Raw genomic sequence first — 21,098 nt, 5'->3', positions numbered from 1 at the left:
TGAGCTGGGTGAAAAAAAACACAAAAAAGCAGCGTTCAGCTCCTAACGCAGCCCCATTGTTTCCTATGGGGAAATAAAAGTTATGTCTGCACCTAACACCCTAACATGAACCCCGAGTCTAAACCACCCCTAGATCTTACACTTATTAACCCCATAATCTGCCACCCCTGACATCGTCGCCACCTGCATTATACTATTAACCCCTAATCTGCTGCTCCGGACTCCGCCACCACCTACATTATACTAATGAACCCCCTAATCTGCTGCCCCTAACATCGCCAAACCCTACATTATATTTATTACCCCTAATCTGCCCCCCCCAACGTTGCCTGCAACTATATTAAATTTATTAACCCCTAATCTGCTGCCACCAACTATAATAAAGTTATTAACCCCTAAACCTAAGTCTAACCCTAACCCTAACACCCCCCCTAACTTAATTATAATTAAATTAAAACAAAATTAATTTAACATAATTAAATATATTAATCCTATTAAACTAAATATTTACAGATAAAATAAACCATAAGCTACCTACAATATACCTAATAATTACATTGTAACTAGCTTATGATTATTTTTATTTTACAGGCAACTTTGTATTTATTTTAACTAGGTAGAATAGTTATACAATAGTTATAAACTATTTAATAACTACCTAGCTAAAATAAGTACAAAATTACCTGTAAAATAAACCCTAACCTAAGTTAAAATTACACCTAACACTACACTATCATTAAACTAATTACCTAAACTACCTACAATTAATAACAATTAAATTAAATAAACTAAAATTACGGAACAACCCCCCCCCCACTAAATTACAGAAAATAAAAAAAGAATTAAAAGAATTTTAAACTAATTAGCACCTAATCTTATCCCCTAATAAAATAAAAAAGCCCCCCAAAATAATAAAATTTCCCTACCCTATACTAAATTACAAATAGCCCTTAAAAGGGCCTTTTGCGGGGGCATTGCCCCAAAGTAATCAGCTCTTTTACCTGTAAAATAAAATACAATACCCCCAACATTACAGACCCACCACCCACACACCCCTACTCTAAAACCCACCCAATCCCCCCCCTTAAAAAAACCTAACACTAACCCCCTTAAGATCACCCTACCTTGAGCCATCTTCACCCAGCCGGCACAAGTGTTCCTCTAGAGGGTCCGAAGTCTTCATCCGATCGGGGCAGAAGAGGTCCTCCAGACGGCAGAAAGGCTTCATCCAGCTGCATCTTCTATCTTCATCCTTCCGGAGCGGAGCGGGTCCATCTTCAATCCAGCCGACGCAGAGCATCCTCTCAAACGAAGTCCTAACGAAGAATGAAGGTTCCTTTAATGACGTCATCCAAGATGGTGTCCCTTGGAATTCCTATTGGCTGATAGAATCCTATCAGCCAATCGGAATTAAGGGTAGGAAAAATCTGATTGGCTGATGCTATCAGCCAATAGGATTGACCTTGCATTATATTGGCTGATTGGAACAGCCAATAGAATGCAAGTCAATCCTATTGGCTGATTGGATTAGTATAGGGTAGGGATTTTTTTTTTATTTTGGGGGGCTTTTTTATTTTATTAGGGGTATTAGATTAGGTGTAATTTAGTTTAAAATTCTTGTAATTCTTTTTTTATTTCTGTAATTTAGTGGGGGGGGGTTCATAATTTATTTTATTTTATTGTAATTAATTGTAGGTAATTTAGGTAATTAGTTTAATGATAGTGTAGGGTTTAGGTGTAATTGTAACTTAGGTTAGGGTTTATTTTACAGGTAATTTTGTACTTATTGTAGCTAGGTAGTTATTAAATAGTTAATAACTATTTAATAACTATTGTACCTAGTTAAAATAAATACAAAGTTGCCTGTAAAATAAATATAAATCCTAAACTAGCTGTAATGTAACAATTAGTTATATTGTAGGGTGGCTTATGCTTTTTATTTTATCGGTAAGTATTTAGTTTAAAATAGGATTAATGTATTTAATTATGTTAAATTAATTTTGTATAATTTAAATTATATTTAAATTAGGGGGGGTATGGGTTAGGGTTTGACTTAGGTTTAGGGTTAATAATTTATTATAGAAGCGGCAATGTTGGGGTCGGAAGATTAGGGGGTTAATCAATGTAGGTAGGCATTGACGACATTGGGGGGGGGCAGATTAGGGGTTCATAAAATTTAACTAGTGTTTGCGAGGTGGGAGTGCGGAGGTTTAGGGGTTTAATACATTTATTAAAGTGGCGGCGATGTCTGGTTGGCAAATTAGGGGTTAATAATTGTAGGTAGGTGGAAGCGATTTTGGGGGGGCAGATTAGGGGGTTAATAAATATAATGTAGTTGTTGGCGATGTTAGGAGCAGCAGATTAGGGGTTCATAGGTATAATGTAGGTGGCGGCGATGTCCGCTTCGGCAGATTAGGGGTTAAAAAATGTACTTTTTTTTATAAACTTTATATTTAATATAGTGAGACAAATTTAAAAAGAAACACACCTAGGAAATGTTAAAATTAATTTGATACGTTGAATGTATTTTTTAAAGTTACATGTAATGTTTAATATACCAAAAATGAACTCTTGTTTTTTCAAAAATGATACAGTATATCCAATCTATTTCAAAATTAAATGGTAGACACCATTTTACCATTTTGAACGCCTTAGTGTTATATTTACCTAAACCTGCTATAGATAAGTGCATAAAATAATAAATGATCCAGGATTTTAGCATTTATGATAGAATCCATGCTCTGAAAGCACAACCATTATTGAGAGTTGCACTTTATTGATCTGTGACCTATTATTCACCTTGGGATTATCCATCCCTTATTGAATGCACCTGAGGAGCAGGTCAGAGTCACAATTTTACCATACTTTTCATGTGATGATACTTAACTGTCAATTCATAAAATCTTTACACAGTATTCATGTATTGAATGCTGCAGCAGCTGATTATTCTTATGTAAATTACAAAAGGGATGTAAAAAATGTACTGTATGTACGTTGTTATATGTTTGATATAATTTGAAGTAATTTAGGTATAGGGTCCTATAAACAAACTAGCACATGCCTAGTGACAATAATTTCTTATGACCTGTTAGTATATCACAACTCTGAATTTATGGAAAGATAATAGCAGTATTATTGCTTGGGATTGCAGTCAGACAATAAACTGTGCACTACATGTCTGGGATAGCCTAACAAAGGACAAATGTAAACAATGATATTACATCTGCGAAATTTGAGTAGCCTTATACGTCCCTTACTAGGAAAGACTACAGGAATACGATAGTGTCCATTTGTTTTATTTATTATTGCAGTCAGACACGAATATAAGAGTCCCCCCAATGAAACTAAGATGACAGGCATTATAAAGTGTCTATTTTCAGTGTCTATGAACAAAGGTCAAATATGGGCTGGGCTCCATGAAACTCAACTCTTATAGTTTGTTTCGATAATGTCAAAATACAAGGTCATTCTCTCCTGTCTAACTCCATCCCCCATTTTACTCTGTACTTTATATGTAGTGGTGCTTCCCATTTTTTCCCAGTGGATTAGAAGAAGAGGGTAGAAGATGAAAAGGTATCATGAAGGAAGCTTGCGGCAAAAAAAAGAGCTCGATCAATCAATATGTAACAAACACTAGTTAGAATTTCCCCCATGGAAAGCAAAGACAGGGAGTGGGTAAAGGCAGGAGGAGGGGACAAGGAGCGTCAGTCAGTGAAGGGAGTGACTGTTGTAGTCATCAGCTGGAGAAAGGCAGATGAGAGTTACTCTGTGCTGCTGTGTGATGAATTAAACAACGGAGGATCTTGGCTGTACATCCTAGAAAAAAAAAACGCTACCGCTGCAAAGCTTCAGAGCAATTCAGGTTAGTGATTTCCTTATTATCATGCAGCAATAGCATCTCTGTCATTGTAGCAGCTGCATCTCCTAGCGTATTGTAGTGTAGACTGAATGGAGCCTCATGGTGCTGAAAAGGACAGCTCCTTATTCTCAATACCGGTAGGATGTGCTTATCTATTAAACCAAGGACATGCTTTGTGAGGAAAGTTCAAAGCAATTACATTACTATGATCATATGCATTTGTCTTACAGGTACTTTCTCGTGATTGTTATATAAAAAAATAATATTTACATGTTTGGTCAGCTTTCCCTGAAATCTATAGAAACATCCGGGTAGATACCCCCACTGCTGAATATTGCCTTATTTATATTCCGTGTATGTATATAGTAGAGCTGCAGAGACTTGGGTCTCTAGCTAACGATAAAAAGAAGGTTGCAGTTTATACTTTTGATGGTTCTGCTTTTTGCACAGTGTGATATGTACGCTAATATTTTGCACTGCGGCATATACCAACACAACTTCCCTTTTAGTAAACTAGTAATAAGGCATTGACCCATTCTGATTCTAGTCTGATAACAAAAGCCAGAACATTGTCAAACAAAAATGATCACCACATATACATTTGGGATATATATATATATATGTATTTATTTATTAATATATATAGTGCTCTCTTTGTTGTATGTGATGAATGCAATTTTAAAGCGTGTTATAAATAAGATAAAACTCAGCCTTCATTATTTACAAATAGTAAACAGTGATAAGTAAGTTTAAGTGCCCCATAACACTTTGTTTAAACTTCTAATTTTTTTTTTACCAGGCAGTCAAGGCATACTATTGTGTCACAGTGCTGTCTGGGGTGCACCAATGGTTTAGGAGTAAAATTAATGGGTCAAAAAACTTTTAGTGTCATTTAATATTGACATGAATATATAAGGGGTATGAGAAAGCAAAAATCTATTATAAATATCCTTGTTTTGAATGCGAATTATAAAAATCTCACAAACATACTATTTATAGCTCTTATTTATTTAAAATAAATGGGGGTTTTGTGGACAAGACAAATATACCAGCAATCTAGAATTATGTAGTGGAAATAGCACAACGTGTGGGGTACTGGGTCAGCAGCACTAGATAAGCAGAGGTATTACAATTAGATATAGAGTAGTAACAGAATATTAACCATTTGTAAACTTTCCATTTGTAGATAATGTATGTTTATAATACTTTAAAAACTGTGATTTATGTATTTAAAGTGTAATTGTGTATATGCAAACTGCAATTGTGTATGTAGTCAATAATAATTTACTTTATTTATATTACTTTGCCTAATTTTCTTCTACTTGGGATGTATGATTGATGAACAAACACTGATTGTTGCTTTAGATATTCTATAATCTCACTTGGTTGGTAGCATGCATACACACACTTTGACTTCAGTGATCCCACAGCTGTGGAAAGCTCAGATGGGGCTTGTGAGTCTCTTAGACAAATCTAGTGCTTCATGACCAGCTTATATATAAACATTAGCAAGTTCGGAGCTTGGATAACAGCTGGAAGAAATTCCACATTTCAGCAGATTTACATAATAAATATGTATATTAAGTAAAAACTGCATCTATAAATTAATCTATTGAACAAAATAAGGTGCTATTTCCAATGCAAATTTTTCATCATGCTTAACAACCGTGTGTCACTGTGTAGCTCCATCATTTCTGGAGCATATGACATCTTTGTCAGTCAATATTGAAGATCCCCTAAGCTTCAAAGATGCATTACATTTGCTAGTGGGACATATTTTTTTTTTACTTGCTTTGTTTTCTGTCCAACTGTGTGAAGTCACGGAAAACCAGAGAGGAAAGAGGTGCTAAATGAAAGGGACATATAAGTGACTGTATGCAGGTTTAATGTTTAAGGGGAAGCACAAGAAGAATCAAAAGTTACACAGATATTTATAAAGAGAGGTTATACAGGGGATTATAAGATGATACCCTCACCAATATCATATGATATTGAGCTTTTTGGTCACCCTTTTTAGTACATTCAGATTATAAGGGTGTGACTAACCTTTCAATCAATAAAGAACATATGCTCTAAAAAAAATCTTTCATATCATTCCATTCAAGAAGAGGAAATCTACTTGCCTAAGGTCCAACAGGAGTTACACAAAGGTTAATTATTGGCTGCAAAGTCAACATACTTATTATTCAAGTGTATGTATATATCATATAGCATTGCTATATGCAACAGAGAGGTTACCTATCCCTCCTAGTACTGTGCTGCTTTAGGAATGCATTATTAGTCTCCTTATACATATTAGCTAGTTTTATAATAAGCACTGTTTCAGTGTATGCTAAGCTGGATGATGCAGATATCAAAGAGATGTTCTGCTGTAGGACAGTGTCTTTTAGCTATAGGAAATGAGTTTCTATAGTAAACCACAGAGTGACATGGGGATTGCATCTAAACCAGAATGAAATAGACTTGCTTATCAAAAAAAAAGAGCAAACATTCCTGCAGCATGCAATAACTGAGAAACAAAATGTATATTTGTGGGCTATAGCACTATTTATTATATTCTACAGTTGCTATGACTAATACTTGTAAATCAGTATTTTAAAATGTATTGCTTCTACTTTAAAAATAAACAAAAAAACTTGAATTCACTACAAATATTTTATTTATATATTTGGATCTTTATGCCAAAGAACCTGCTTTATAATGTAAAAATGTCACACAACAGTACATACTTTAGTCTAGAATTAGGCAACTGAGACCAAAAACAAAGAGTAAATATCAAATATGCAAATCTTACTTGACTCTGACCCATCTTCTTCCTTAGACTCATTTCTTAATTTATATATTGTCAGTCAAGTTCCAAAGGCAAAAAACCTTTATTGAATATTTATTTTTTAATCATTCTAACCAACCAAAACGATCACAAACCCAAATGCATGCTGGATCTTTGATTTATGATCTATTAGCTTGACTTAACTCATTGACTGCCAGCTGGGGACTGCAATACATTTAAGGGACCCTGAAATCCCGTTTATGTTGTTGTGTTATAGTTATTTAATATTTAAATAGAGTAGGTAACAGCTTGCACTTTTTTAGAACAAGCCTGTTACCTTTTTCCAGTAATAATTTATGTATCTTCATGTGAAATTACAGTATTTGCAGCAGCTCCCTGTCATATCTAAAATGGGAATGGGCTTACTGAAAAAAAAGGCCAGCACTAGGCTCTGTTCCATTCTGTTATTAGAGCCATGCTAAGTGCCTCGCACAGGTTTTACATTTAAAGCCATTAACAGTCCAATATAAATCCATTTAAAAATCTTGTGGTCTTCAATGGTTTTGTATTGAGTGAACTCCACCAATATGTTGCATTTAGAAAATTAACAGCAGGATTCCAATATATCAGTAAACATTTTTCAAGCAGATTTTCACATGTTTTGTGGACTTTGCAAACTCCACAGCCTTGACATTTAGGCCTGTTCTAAGAGGCTGTTTTCACATTATTTTTTTCTGTATTAAAGGTATATGAATCCCCCAAAAATATTTTGTGATTCAGACAATGGCATACTATTTTAAATTTTAATTTTTTTAATTTACTTAAAGGGATACTAAACCCAATTTTTTTCTTTCATGATTCAGATAGAGCATTATATTTTAAGAACCTTTCTAATTTACTCCTATTATCAATTTTTCTTTGTTCTCATGCTATCTTGATTTGAAAAAGCAGTACTGTAAGCTTTAGAGGCGGAACATTTTTTGTTCAGCACTTGCTGATTTGTGGCTAAATGTAGCAAACCAATCAGCAAGCTCTCCCAAGGTGCTGAACTAAAAATGGGCTGGCTCCTAACCTTTTATTACTGCTTTTTCAAATCAAGATAACATGAGAACAAAGAAAAAATTAATAATAGGAGTAAATTAGAAAGTTGCTTACAATTCCATGCTCTATCTGAATCATGAAAGAAAAAATGTGGGGTTAGAATCCCTTTAAATTATCAAATTTTCCTTCGTTCCGATGATATTCTGTGTTGAAGAGATGCCTAGGTAGGCATCCGGAGCACTATATTGCAGGAAATAGTGATGCCATCTAGTGCTCTTTCAAATGGATAACATTCTTTCAAAACTGCTGCCATATAGTACGCCACAAATGGGCCAGCTCCTAAGCATACATCCCTGCTTTTCAACAAATGAGAAAGAACAAAAATTGATAATAGAAGTGAACTAGAAACTTTAAAATTGCATGCTCTGTCTGAATCGTGAGAGAAATATTTTGGGTTTCATATCACTTTCATTTTTTGAGCATAGTCAGTTTAAATTTGTAATAAATTCAATCATTTCCTGTTTGAAGAAAAAATTGTGTAGCTCAAATAACACTTTATAGCTGTGAAAAATATACACAATTAAACTATAGACCATCAGAATGTAAATGATTTATTGCAAGCATATGTCTGAATGATTAAAAATAGTAGTTAGAAAATTGCACACAATTACCTAAATTTTGTTCATTGCATTTATGACATGAATTGATATTACTAAGTGACACAACTTGCATTCAAAACATAAAACATTTATCATTAATACTGAAATAAAGGAATGGTACATTTAATATATTTTAAAGGGACATGTTACCCATATGCAAAATCCCTTGATGTGATCCATCATTGTGTGTAAAAACTAACAAGAAAATATCACTTAAAGGGACAGTAAAGTCAAAATTAAACTTTTTAATCAAATCTCCAATTTACTTCTTTTTTCAAATTTGCTTTGTTCTGTTGGTATCTTTTATTGAAGAAGTAAAACTATGTAGGCTCATAAAGGTCAGGAGTGTGCACATTGTCTTATAAAGTAGTCTATGGCAGCAGTGTTTTGCAACATTGTATGACAAAGCTACAAATAATGTTGCAAAACACTGCTGCCATAGAGCACTAAAGACACAGACACACTCCTGAGCTCTTATTAAATCATACTTTTACCTCTTCAATAAAGATACCAAGTGAAGGAAACAAATTTGATAACAGAAGTAAATTAGAAAGTTGTTTAAAATAGCATGCTCTATCTCAATCATGAAAGTTTCTTTTTTACGTTACTGTCCCTTTAAGCATCACTGTGAAAAAGGAAGATAAATATAAAACCAATCAACATCATTAGTTTCTAAGTTCATGCTTTTCTTTTTCTGTGATCTTGAAAAATTTCAGCAAAATCTTCATAGTAAACCTCCTTAAATTGTCAGTAAACTTACAAATAAATGTTATATAATTCTGCACATAGTGGAGATATATAACATTATCTTAGCAGCAGCTTTTTAATTCACATGGGTTGCAAGATTTTTTATTCCAAAGTTGTACTTACCTGGTCTCTGCTCCAGGCTCTACTAAGAGGGTCTTCTTTTTCAAAAACCACTTTCCCGATCGCGCCATTGAACTGAATGTAGCTTGCACCCGGCTACCAGACCCGCAAAGCGCTTTTGGAAAGCAAGACCCGCTTAGTAGAGCCTGGAGTGGAGACCAGGTAAAATACAACTTTGCAATAAAAAAAATCTCCCAATCCATTTGAATTAAAAAATCTGCCGCTAAGATACTGTTATATAATTCTGCACTATGTGCAGAACTATGTAACACTATTTTATAAGTTTACTGACACTTTAAACTGATGAGGGGAAACAACATGAATCTACCTGCACATATTTGATTGGATGCTTAAAGTCCCTTTACAATATGGCATGGATACTAAGGGCCATTTTAAGGTAATATATCTTCCTTTTTACCCAGAAATGTTCATGTTATTTTCTATTCAAGCTTTTTACAGATGTGCTGCATCACTTTTAAGTGATTCAGCATTTAGGTAACATGTCCTTTAAGTGCACTGCACTGAGCTTGAAAGTGCTATTTACAGTATTTCAATCCATCAGTAAATGGACTTTTTAGTATCTCCTGGTTTACATATCCCATCCCCTCTGTCCTCATAGCCTGCATCTATATTTTCTCGAATTTGTAAGCGCACAAAATAGCTAGTTATAAAAAGAGATCACAGCATGCGCCCATGTCTCTGCTTTAGAAGCTTAAAAACCTGTGGCATGATAGATAGCGTTACCAACAGCCAATCAGAAGCTGTACCACCTGCGGACAAAACTGAAGGATAAATTAGCTGTGGGCTACATAAGCAAGGGTGCTAAAAGTCTATCAAAACAATGGAAATACTCTCATAGCACTAGCAAGCTCTATGCAGTACACTTCAATACGTACGATTTAAAATAATATGGTTGAATTAACTTTTAATTACTCAGTATTTTTTTATTTTCACTTTGACAAAGTATATTTTGCTGCCATAAAGATCTTCAAAATCCTTGTGAAAATTTGTGAACTATTTTTTTATAAAGTTTTTCATTTCGATTTTCTGGGTTTTTTTTTTGTTTTTTTCATTATTTAATTAAAAAGGCTTTACTAATTCAAACAATAATTTGTAAAATGGCTTTAGAACAACTTAGAAAAAGAGGCAAATCACATTCAACTAAGCTTGTATACAGTGTTTCTGGATAGAAATTCTGATTAATTGAATTGGGGGTCCCCTTATATTGGCTATATAGACAATACCAATAAAAATCAATATTTTCGTTACACTGTGCAGGACCCTTTTATAAGAAAGGTCTAGGGTTTGTGTTTAAAAGATCAGTCAGTGGTCCTGTAACCAGATGTAATAATTTTTTATTGATGCCTTGGTTATTCCACAAATACTGCAACTTAAGTACATTCAAATTGTCTACAATACCTAATACAGAGATGCATTTTTATAACATATAATCTCAAGTAGAAGTTCTATGCATTGTAGTTCCACATGTAGAGTTGATTTTGCAAACTGATTTTAATAACAAGATCAGTTATGAACAATTTGGTTGTGCGTTTGGAAAGGACACCCAGGGCTCCAACAGAGAATACTCACGCATTACACCATAGCAATGTTTTAGCTAACTGTGTAAAATTCACAATCTGTATGTGAACTGTTATAGGGAGGAGCTCTAAAGCCATTACATGTGCTGAAATTATTTGTTAAACGGAATCCTCATGTTTTTAAAATTACTTTAGTCTACACCTCTGTTTAAATATATAAAACAATACAGGTGCATTAAGTATAAAGAAAGGGTCTATTATATAATCACCTATATTGAAGTGGTACACACATTCATGTACTTCAATGTAGGGTTGTTGATTTCAACATATTGAATATAGAAATTTGATTTATTTTTTGTTTTTTTAACCAAATTGTCATTTTGCAAATGCAGGTACAACTTATTTTTATATATTGTGGCAAAAATGACATTAGTTAAAAACAATGTATCAGCCATATGTAGGGAAAAAAAAGGTATCTTACATTTTCAAGAGTGGAGTTTTCACTGATAGCTATCTGCTCCAAATTAAAGTAATTTACAGCTTCATAGAAATAGAAATATTTGGAGGCAGTGCCATAGTCTAGTGGTAAACTCCAGTGCTGAAATATAAAAAAATCACAATATAAAATAAATTGGTAAAACTGTTAGATCTTTTTTAACTATGTGTAGGGCAGTGGATGCACACTGCGTATCCTAGGGAGCAGGTAGTATGGCAGCTGATTGGCTTGTTGGGGGGGGGAGTGATGTTTACAGATATCTTAGTTTCAGGAAGGCTGGTTTGGTGCTAAATTCTACCATTTCTTCAATCCTTTTTAAGTGTTACATAACAAATATGGGGGTTTAGTTTAGAGTTTCATCGAGAGTTTTGTTTGACAAATAATTCTTGATTTGATTAATGGAAGTCGAAATTAAACTTCATGATTCAGATTCAGTTTTTAGAGACTATTCAGTTTATATCTATTATCAAATTTAGTTCGGTCTTATGTTATCCTTTGTTGAAAAGCACACCTAGAGATTTTTCTGGAACAGCAATGCACTAATTGGAGCTAGATGGTGATTGGTGGCTATACATATATACGCCTCTTATTATTGGTTCACCAGATGTGAGCAGTTACTGAGACAAGACCAGCCCAGACAAGCTGTTTCACTGACCTGCTAGCTTTTTTAAATGATTAACCCTTCCAGGTCCTTTGTATATATATCTGACAAAGCGTTTTACCGCATGCGATCAAACGCCGGAAATATTCCGACATTTCCAATTTTTTATTTCACAGCTAAATAGCGCCACCTAGCGGTGGACTTGCTATTTAGCTGAGAAATTCAAAAGTGTGGCACAAACATAAATCAAATGTGTGGTGGTACATAAATCAAGACAACGTTTCGGGCCTGTTGCACTTAGTCATGTCAAGTCACTTGACATGACTAAGGGCAACAGATCCGAAACCTTGGCTTGATTTATGTACGATGGGGAGACTCCAATAAATATATGAACTTTTGTACAAATTGGTGAGTGTTGCTGTCTTTTGGACTTTTCCCATTTGTATGCTGTGAAGTTGCTGGTGTAAAACCTGACAGATTTGCACCACTGTGGGTCTCTCATTGTGCTGGGACATTACTTGCTGCTGAATTAAAACTTGTAATTTGACAAACACATACAGGAGGAATTGAGGGCCCTATTCCCATGGGAACTTACAATTTAGAGAGTGTATATATATATATATATATATATATATAGATACACACACACAGACACACACACATATATATATATACACACACACACATAAATGTAAAGTATATATGTATACTTTAAATGGTTACATTTATCCTATTTTTCCGGCAGAACTTATGGTTTATGTATTATTTTTTTTAATTACTTGGGTATTCTTTTTGTCATTCAAACATTTAGCAGGTCTTTGCTCATAATTATCCTTTAAACCTGCAAATGTATTATTAGCTTTCAAAGCAGACAATGGGTTAAAAAGATCTGGATCACTGTCTGGTGCCTAGGGGAGAGGCACAGTTTTGCAGGGAGTGCTTATCTTGCACGCCTCTTATACTGGGATTTAGTTATATACAGACCCAGGGGATCTCGGCTGCATCACATATCCTAGCACTTGCTTTTAACTTCCCTTCTTCATCTGAATATCTGTTCAAATACCTCCTCCATTTACTTAGAAATCAATGAACCTGTTTGAGTTACACATTTCTATAGATAAGGTAGATTACTTTCCCAAAATGAATTATGTAATTCATCTAGGCTGTGACATGAAAGGGTTGGAGAAATTTCTTATTTGCTGATTGTGCGTTCTGCACTTCTCATTTTATTTGTATATTTTTTTTTAGAAAATTGCCATATAACATTGTATCAAATCAGTATGCAGAGTAATAGATTTGATCCTGCCTGCCTGGTGCAGTGTATTAAAGGGATACTGAACCCACATATTTTCTTTCATGATTCAGATAGAGCATGCACTTTTAAAGCAACTTTCTTATTTACTCCTATTATCATTTTTTCTTCTTTCTCTTGGTATCTTTAAAAAAGCAGGGATGTAAGCTTACGAGCCAGCCCATTTTTTGGTTCAGCACCCTGGCTAGAGCTTGCTGATTGGTGGATACATTTAGCCACCAATCAGCAAGCTGTACCCAGGTGCGGAACCAAAGATGGGCCGGCTTGTAAGCTTACATTTATGCTTTTTCAAATAAAGCTACCAAGTAACGAGGAGAAATTGATAAGAGGAGTAAATTAGAAATTTAACATATGCAAAAAGTAGTTTTTATATTTGTCGACCTCAACACTAACGACTCACTCTGAGTCCCACAAATAGTGACTAGTATGTGGATAATTAGTAGTGAATAAGTTCCCAAACTCAATGTAAAAAGAAGCAAGGCTTACCCGTTTGGTGTTGGGACTGGTTTCAGAAAAAACGTGTTCTGAAATTACTCCAGCTGTTTATCTGCGGCAATTCGTCCTGACTGATACACAGCACTTACACTTATGGGCCTGTAGCCCTCGTTTCAGTGCAATTCCTGTGACGTCTGCAATAACCCTGATGCTGGAACTGCTGGGGCTCTCCACTCTGCCCCTGAATAACAAACAATCTGAAGATAGCGAGAAAGTTGCAGATCCAGAATCAAAGAAGTCAGGAGAGAATGATGTGGTTAAAACATCCACTTTATTACATGAACCATTTAAAATTCAAAGGGCACAGCAAGGGGACATACAGCTGACGCGTTTCCTGCCTCAAGGGCACTTCATCAGAGTTGGAGAACAGGTGTGTCAGCAGGTAATAAATTGCAAAAGGAGTTGTCCATCTCAACCAATCAGAGCTCTAGTGGTCCGGTACCGCACATATAACCTTTTTTGGAAAACCTCCATTCTGCAATTTATAATACAAATCTGTTAAAAACTTACATAATAACACATAAACTTGTGAATCACTATTAAAACATATATTAAAACTATATAATTATCCCTAGGCAAAAGGAGAATATTTCTTTATGTTGATTTGTATTTAAACCAAAGAAAAATCCATGAAGTTTTATTTTAGGTCAGTGTAATATATCGTAAAATAACACTGCTCTATATTGTCAAAAGAATGTAGGCTGTAATTCTGGGGATAAGCATGCCACAAGAATTCTTTCCCAAAAGGTCCTTTGCATGATTATATATATGAGTATTTTTGCAACATAAATATTTTTAGCGTGAAGGGAACTTCTGTTGAGTAGAGGAAAGGTGTAATATTTAAATGGAGTACTCGGCGGAAGCTAAACAAAATTACACGCAATAGCTCTAAAAATTAAACTAGTATCCTCAGCCGTCGAGGATTTTCTAACTGATGACACACTGCATGGGCAGTGACAGATACAGACTTCCGGCACAAACCGGAACCGGCTTTCTCCAGTAACTCACAGTTGATTAACCGCATTCACTCCTCCAGAGAGGATCAGCTGAGGACAATACTTACCACCCGGCTTTTGTGGAAAGGCGCACTGAGAAGCGGTAATCTACTCTGTCAAGACATTGTGTCTTACATGCCCTTATTTTTCTTATATCTGCTTTGGCCTTGTTTTAAGGGATTTACATATGATACACCCTTTGAAGAGCAGCATACACCAGTTTGCTTGGTGAGGACTAACGATCTAACACAGCCACAAATTGTAAGACAAAAACTTTCATTTTGAGACTCAATCATTGGGAATATACTCTGATAATTTCATTTGCTGTGTATTTTATCTTAATTGATTCTTAATTTATATTTATTTTCATTTTTATTTGTTTTGCATTGAATTCTGAAATGTAATTCTCTTTTAGAGGGTGTTATATTTTTTTGGCATTATATCATAATTTTTTTAAGTGCTAATTGAAACTTTTATTCTTCTACTGTGTATTTTACAGATAGTGTATTTTTTATACATTTTAGGACTTTTTAAAGATATATCACAGATTAACACTGTGATATTTTGGGATATAAGCCCTAGTATATCATTCCACACCACCAATACATTTTATACTTTTCTGTCCTCTCCATATTAGTAGCGCTGATACTTTGTTTCTTTTATGATTATATATATATATATATATTATATATATATATATATATATATATATATATATTATAAGATAAATGCAATGTATCATTTCATTTGCAAAATTCAACCTGAGACAAGAAATTCCCAGTACATGACTATAACTCCTGAAAGAAACTTTCAAGTATTAGGAAAAGAATATCTATATCAAGATCTTGAGAATATACTGCTGTACTAATATAAAATTCTCAACTTTGATCAATAAAACAACTTAACATCACTAATTTTGTTAATTCCCAAAGGAAATCCTGTCTTGAGGGTATGGATCCAAAATACTTATTTTTTTGCTTAGTGCCAAAAATATGTCACCTCCTCTAGCACCTAAAGTTACTTGTTCTGGGAATTTCTTGTCTCAGGTTGAAAGAGTCCATGAGCTAGTGATGTATGGGAATTTATTCAGGCCAGTTCCAGGATCTGAAATTTTGAATCATTTTATAAGAGTGCCATCTTTTAAATGGTAACTATAAGGACTATTCTGCCTTTTGTTCAGCAAGGTCATTATATGTCCATGATAGGCTTACAGGATGCATATGTTCATATTCCGATTCATCCAGACCACTATCGGTTTCTGAGATTCTCTTTTCTAGACAAGCATTACCAATTTGTCGCTCTTCCATTTGGCCTAGCGACAGCACCAAGATTTTTCTCAACGGTTCTCGGTGTCCTACTCTCTGTAATCAGAGAACAGGGTATTGCAGCGTTTCCTTATTTGGACAATATCTTGGTACTAGCTCAGTCTTTACATTCTGCCGAATCTCACACGAATCAACTAGTGTTGTTTCTTCAAAGACATGGTTGGAGGATCAATTTACCGAAAAGTTCCTTGACTCCTCAGACAAGGGTCACCTTTTTAGGTTTCCAGATAGATTCAGTGTCCATGATTCTGTCTCTAACAGACAATGATGAATGAAATTGGTTTCAGCTTGTCTAGGAAAGAGAATCTCAGAAACCGATAGTGGTCTGGATGAATCGGAATATGAAGATATGCATCCTGTAAGCGTATTGTGGACATATAATGACCTTTGCTGAACAAAAGGCAGAATAGTCCTTATAGTAAGCATTTGAAAGATGGCACTCTTACAAACGATTTAAAATTTCAGATCCAGAACTGGCCTGAATAAATTCCCATATGTCACTAGCTCATGGACTCTTGCCAATATGAAAGAAATGAATTTATCAGGTAAGTTCTTACATAAATTATGATATATATATATATATATATATATATATATATATATAAATACCTGTTACACTATGCAAGCGTAACTCTAGGGGGCGCTAGAAGAAATATATAAAACAATCTGTAGGATAATACTGAAGTATAGTAAAAACAATAAAAACTTAAAAATATAAAATGATCAGATAATAATGTATAAAGACAAAATAATAATGACAATTACAGAAAAAATGAGACATGGGCTCTCATCAAATGTGATGTGATGAGATCAATATAAACAGAAAATGCAGCTTAAAACAATATATAACAAATAAATAGTATTAAGTCTTTAATAAGTTCTTATCTGTATATGATATTGATGCTCAGACAGTCCCAAGATTAGGAGGGCACTTCAGAGGTTTATTAGTCCTCCTGGGTAGCACATATATAAGATTCTCCCTTAGATCCAGAAGTCAGCTCCTTGTCACAAACCAGTCTGGGTAAATACTCTCTCTGTGCAAAGAAAATCAAAAGACAAGGGCGCCTCCTCGTGTGATATAGTTTGGACAAATGTAAAAATAGGTGAATACAGATTTTATACTCACAAGTAAAGCAGCACTCTGTTGTGCTTATAGAGGCAGACTGGGAGTTCACAGTGTCCCAGTTCACTGACCAAGGCAGTGCAACAAATCACTCCAGGGTAGATTTCAATCAAGCTCAGGCTCTCAGCAAAGAGTTAAAATACCATAGTTTAATGGTGCAGTAAAATAAAATATAAAAAACAACAACCATAGCCAAACATTATCTTATGGTGGATATCATGCCAGCATCATATGTTATAGGATATTATTATGGTATTCTAAAATAGTAACATTAAAAAATTGTTCCCCACCCTTTTTAAAAAAAATTAAAAAAAATTATATTATATATAAAATCTGTATTCACCTATTTTTACATTTGTCCAAATTATATCACACGAGGAGGCGCCCTTGTCTTTGTGATTTTCTTTGCACAGAGAGAGTATATATATATATATATATATATATATATTTAATCATGCAAAGGACCTTTTGGGAAGGAATTCTTGTGGCATGCTTAACCCCTGAATTACAGCCTACATTATTTGACAATATAGAGCAGTGTTATTTACGATATCTTACACTGACCTAAAATAAAATAAAACTTCATAGATTTTTCTTTGGCTTTGTCGCTATCTTTAAATTAAAAAGTTACTTAAAAGTGCATGCTCTATCTGAATCATAAAAGAAAAAAAGTGTGCTCAGTATCCCTTTAACTGCATTGCAACTAAGATTAGAAATGAATGGTTATATAAATATATCAAGCTTTGTATCTCTGTGCACTTTGTATTTATTCTCATAAAACTGACTTTTGGTTGCCAAACTGTTGGATATTAATGTGTTACTTTTAAATTTGACTAAGATACTGTTAAATGGACATGAAAACCCTTTTGTTTTTTCTTTCATGATTTAGGTGATCAGAAACGTATTATATTGTTGGCACTATCTAATTTCCTAACAGGTTTTATGTAGGATATTGTATCTAAGGTAGGTATAATATATTACCCTCCCTGGGGCTAACCACTCCAAATATAATTTAGAAAGCAGGAAAAAAAGAGATAAGGAAGGGAAAATGTGGTGCATCTATTTCCAAAATTTAACATTTAGGGGTCCATTTATCAAGCTCTGTATGGAGCTTGAAGGGCCCTGTTTCTGGCGAACCTTCAGACTCGTGAGAAACACCAGTTATGAAGCAGCGATCTTAAGACCACTGCTCCATAACCTGTCCATCTGCTCTTAGGCCACGGACAGAGATTGTGTGAAATCAAACCGATCCAATACGATCGGGTTGATTGACACCCCCTTCTAGCGTCCGATTGGCCTTCAGACTCGTGAGAAACACCAGTTATGAAGCAGTGATCTTAAGACCGCTGCTCCATAACCTGTCCACCTGCTCTTAGGCCACGGACAGAGATTGCGAGAAATCAAACCGATCCAATACGATTGGGTTGATTGACACCCCCTTCTAGCGTCCGATTGGCTGTGAATCTGCAGGTTCGGCGTTGGATCATGTTGGACAGACATTTGTTAAATAGGTCCCTTACTGTTTAAGTAAAATCTACAAATGTAATGGCACATTGAAAAACATAGAGGAAATTAAAAAATATACAAATACACAAATATCCCAAAGGAACTATTGCCTTCTAATCTCCAAGTGGCAAAAAAGTCTTTGCTTAGGAGGATACCTGTAACCAGGTGTAGAAGAGTGTCAGACAAACTCATACCAGAATTCCGGATAGGGTCAGGGATGAATGCCCCTGCTTTCCCGTCCGATAATGTTGGCATTTGGTGGGGACACACCTCGTACCCTCCAAAAAGAAGTAAAAAGGACAAAAATAATCATTTACTATTTTGTCTTTTTACTTTTTTTTAGAAAGAATGTAAATGTAAACAACTTCCCAATTTTCATTTGTTACCAAATTTGCTTTGTTAACTTGGTATTCTTTGTTCAAAAGCATACCTGGGTAGGCTCAGGAGCAGCAATGCACTACTGGGAGCTAGCTGCTTATTGGTGGCTGCATATATATGCCTCTTGGCATTGGCTTACCCAGTGTATTCAGCTAGCTCCCAGTATTGCATTGTTGCTCCTTCAACAAAGGATACCAAGATAATGGAGCAAATTTGATATTTGAATGGTATATTCTATCTGAATCACAAAAGACAGCCACTAAAATGGGCTGACAAAGCAGGACGAGCAGACCCTTCCCCTGCATATGAAAAAAAAAACATTACACAAACAGGAGCAAGCAGGAATCTGTAGAGATCAGTATACATCTAAAACCTTGTGGCTTTACTAGTCTGAAAATCAGCACAATGTTATTTAAAAATAAACAAAATTATACATTTTTACAAAAACACTCCCAGATGGGCCATATAAATGGGTCATCTACAAAACATTTATGAAAAGAAAAATCTAATGTACAATGTCCCTTTAAATTTCTCTCAGATATCTACAAAACTATATAATAATGAATATGCCATCCATGATGCATGTTTATCAGTAGTAGTTCTATGGTAAAGCATTAGTAAAGTGAAGTTTTCTTTATATATTGTGTATCTAACAGTCTTTTTTTAAACTTGTCATTTTAAAAGTTAATTAACAGAATAATGTCATTAGGAAATCTTTTAACAAGAATTGGAGCTACATATAAAATTGTTTTACTGTATTTCCGTAGTGAATCTCTGACTATGGGGCTGATTTACCATTGCCCAAATCGGCCCCAATGCAGCTGTTTTTGTTCTTAATACCGCTGTTCCTTAACTCATACGCCTCCTCTGAGGCTGCGGTCTGCAATCCGCAATATCGTGTACGATCGGGTTGATTGACACCCCCTGCTAACGGCTGATTGGCCGCGAATCTGCAGCGGGAGGCATTGCACAAGCAGTTCACAAGAACTGCTTGTGCAATGTTAAATCCCGACAGCGTATGTCTGGCGGACATGATCCGCTACAGCGGATCATGTCCGCCCGACATTGATAAATCGGCCACTATGTTTTTTTCAAATGAGCGAGTAGACATGCTAAAGTTCATGTTGTGCAAACAGAAAACAGCTTGTTTGTTTAGGGAAAGGGTTGGACAAATGAGTATCAAATATTGGTCTATTCTTTCTTTGATAAATCCGCATTGAAATATAGAATAAATCAAGTAGATTAATGACAAAATTTACTTTACAAAAGAGGAGTCAAACAAATAACAGGATATTTAGCAATATTATATTGTTAAAGCAAATATGACACTGTATCCATTAGATCAGATATTGAAATTGACCGTTTAATTTATTCAAATACTCACTCTGCATCATTTGATTTATTGAAGCAATTGCAATATGTCGCAAAATATAAAATGGAACATCAGCTATAGTGACTGCCTACACTTTAGCAGTGATAGGTCAGTGGAAATGTTTTTGTGTACTTAGATGACAAATTCTAAAATTGCATATTACACAAACATGTGGCCAAGATTATAATTTGCCAGCAAGAGGATGCCAATATTTTTTTAAAGCCGCTTCGAAACAGGCAGAAGGAAAAGAATAGCAAAGTCTTTATGAAGTTGTAAGTAAAATATCTACTCACCATTATGATAAGAACAGGTTATAAGATATTTTGGAGATATGAAGAGGCTTTTATTGAATGCATTTGCACTAGCTATTAAATGAGAGATTTAATACAATGAATGATTTAATATATATATATATATATATATATATATGACATAGAAAAAGAAAAATCCAGCGAACCGTCTTGAAATCATCAACTTCTGTTTATTACATATCAGGTACAAAAATAGCACATCCAGATAAAACTGTAAAAAAATAGCTTATGCCACCAGATTAAGCCGTAGCCGGTCTTACGCGTTTTGGCTTGAAAAATGCCTTAATCATAGACCATACAGCTACATCCGGCATTAACCCTTAAATAGCCAAAAGGAATTAGTCACAAGGGTCAACAGCTGTGTCTGGGAGTGTAAGCTATTGGTGGACATTTCAAATATATATTATATATATATATGTATATATGTATATACAGGGAGTGCAGAATTAT

General features: G+C 34.7%; 1 protein-coding gene across 2 annotated transcripts in view; it reads left to right on the top strand.

Annotated features, from left to right (window-relative positions):
- Window positions 1-21,098, top strand: part of CPLX2 (complexin 2) — a 574,901-nt gene that overhangs the window by 509,598 nt on the left and 44,205 nt on the right. Inside the window, exon 1 of one of the 2 annotated variants that reach the window (XM_053717083.1) lies at window positions 3,730-3,862. The exons of the other annotated variant lie outside the window; for it this stretch is intronic. The gene's annotated coding sequence lies outside the window, so the exon portion shown is untranslated. Of the gene's footprint in view, window positions 1-3,729; window positions 3,863-21,098 lie in introns of those variants that run through there. 2 annotated transcript variants of the gene reach the window in all.

This window comes from Bombina bombina, chromosome 6 (assembly GCF_027579735.1).
Source record: "Bombina bombina isolate aBomBom1 chromosome 6, aBomBom1.pri, whole genome shotgun sequence".
NCBI lineage: Eukaryota > Metazoa > Chordata > Amphibia > Anura > Bombinatoridae > Bombina > Bombina bombina.
This window is presented reverse-complemented; position numbering and strand designations above follow the sequence as displayed.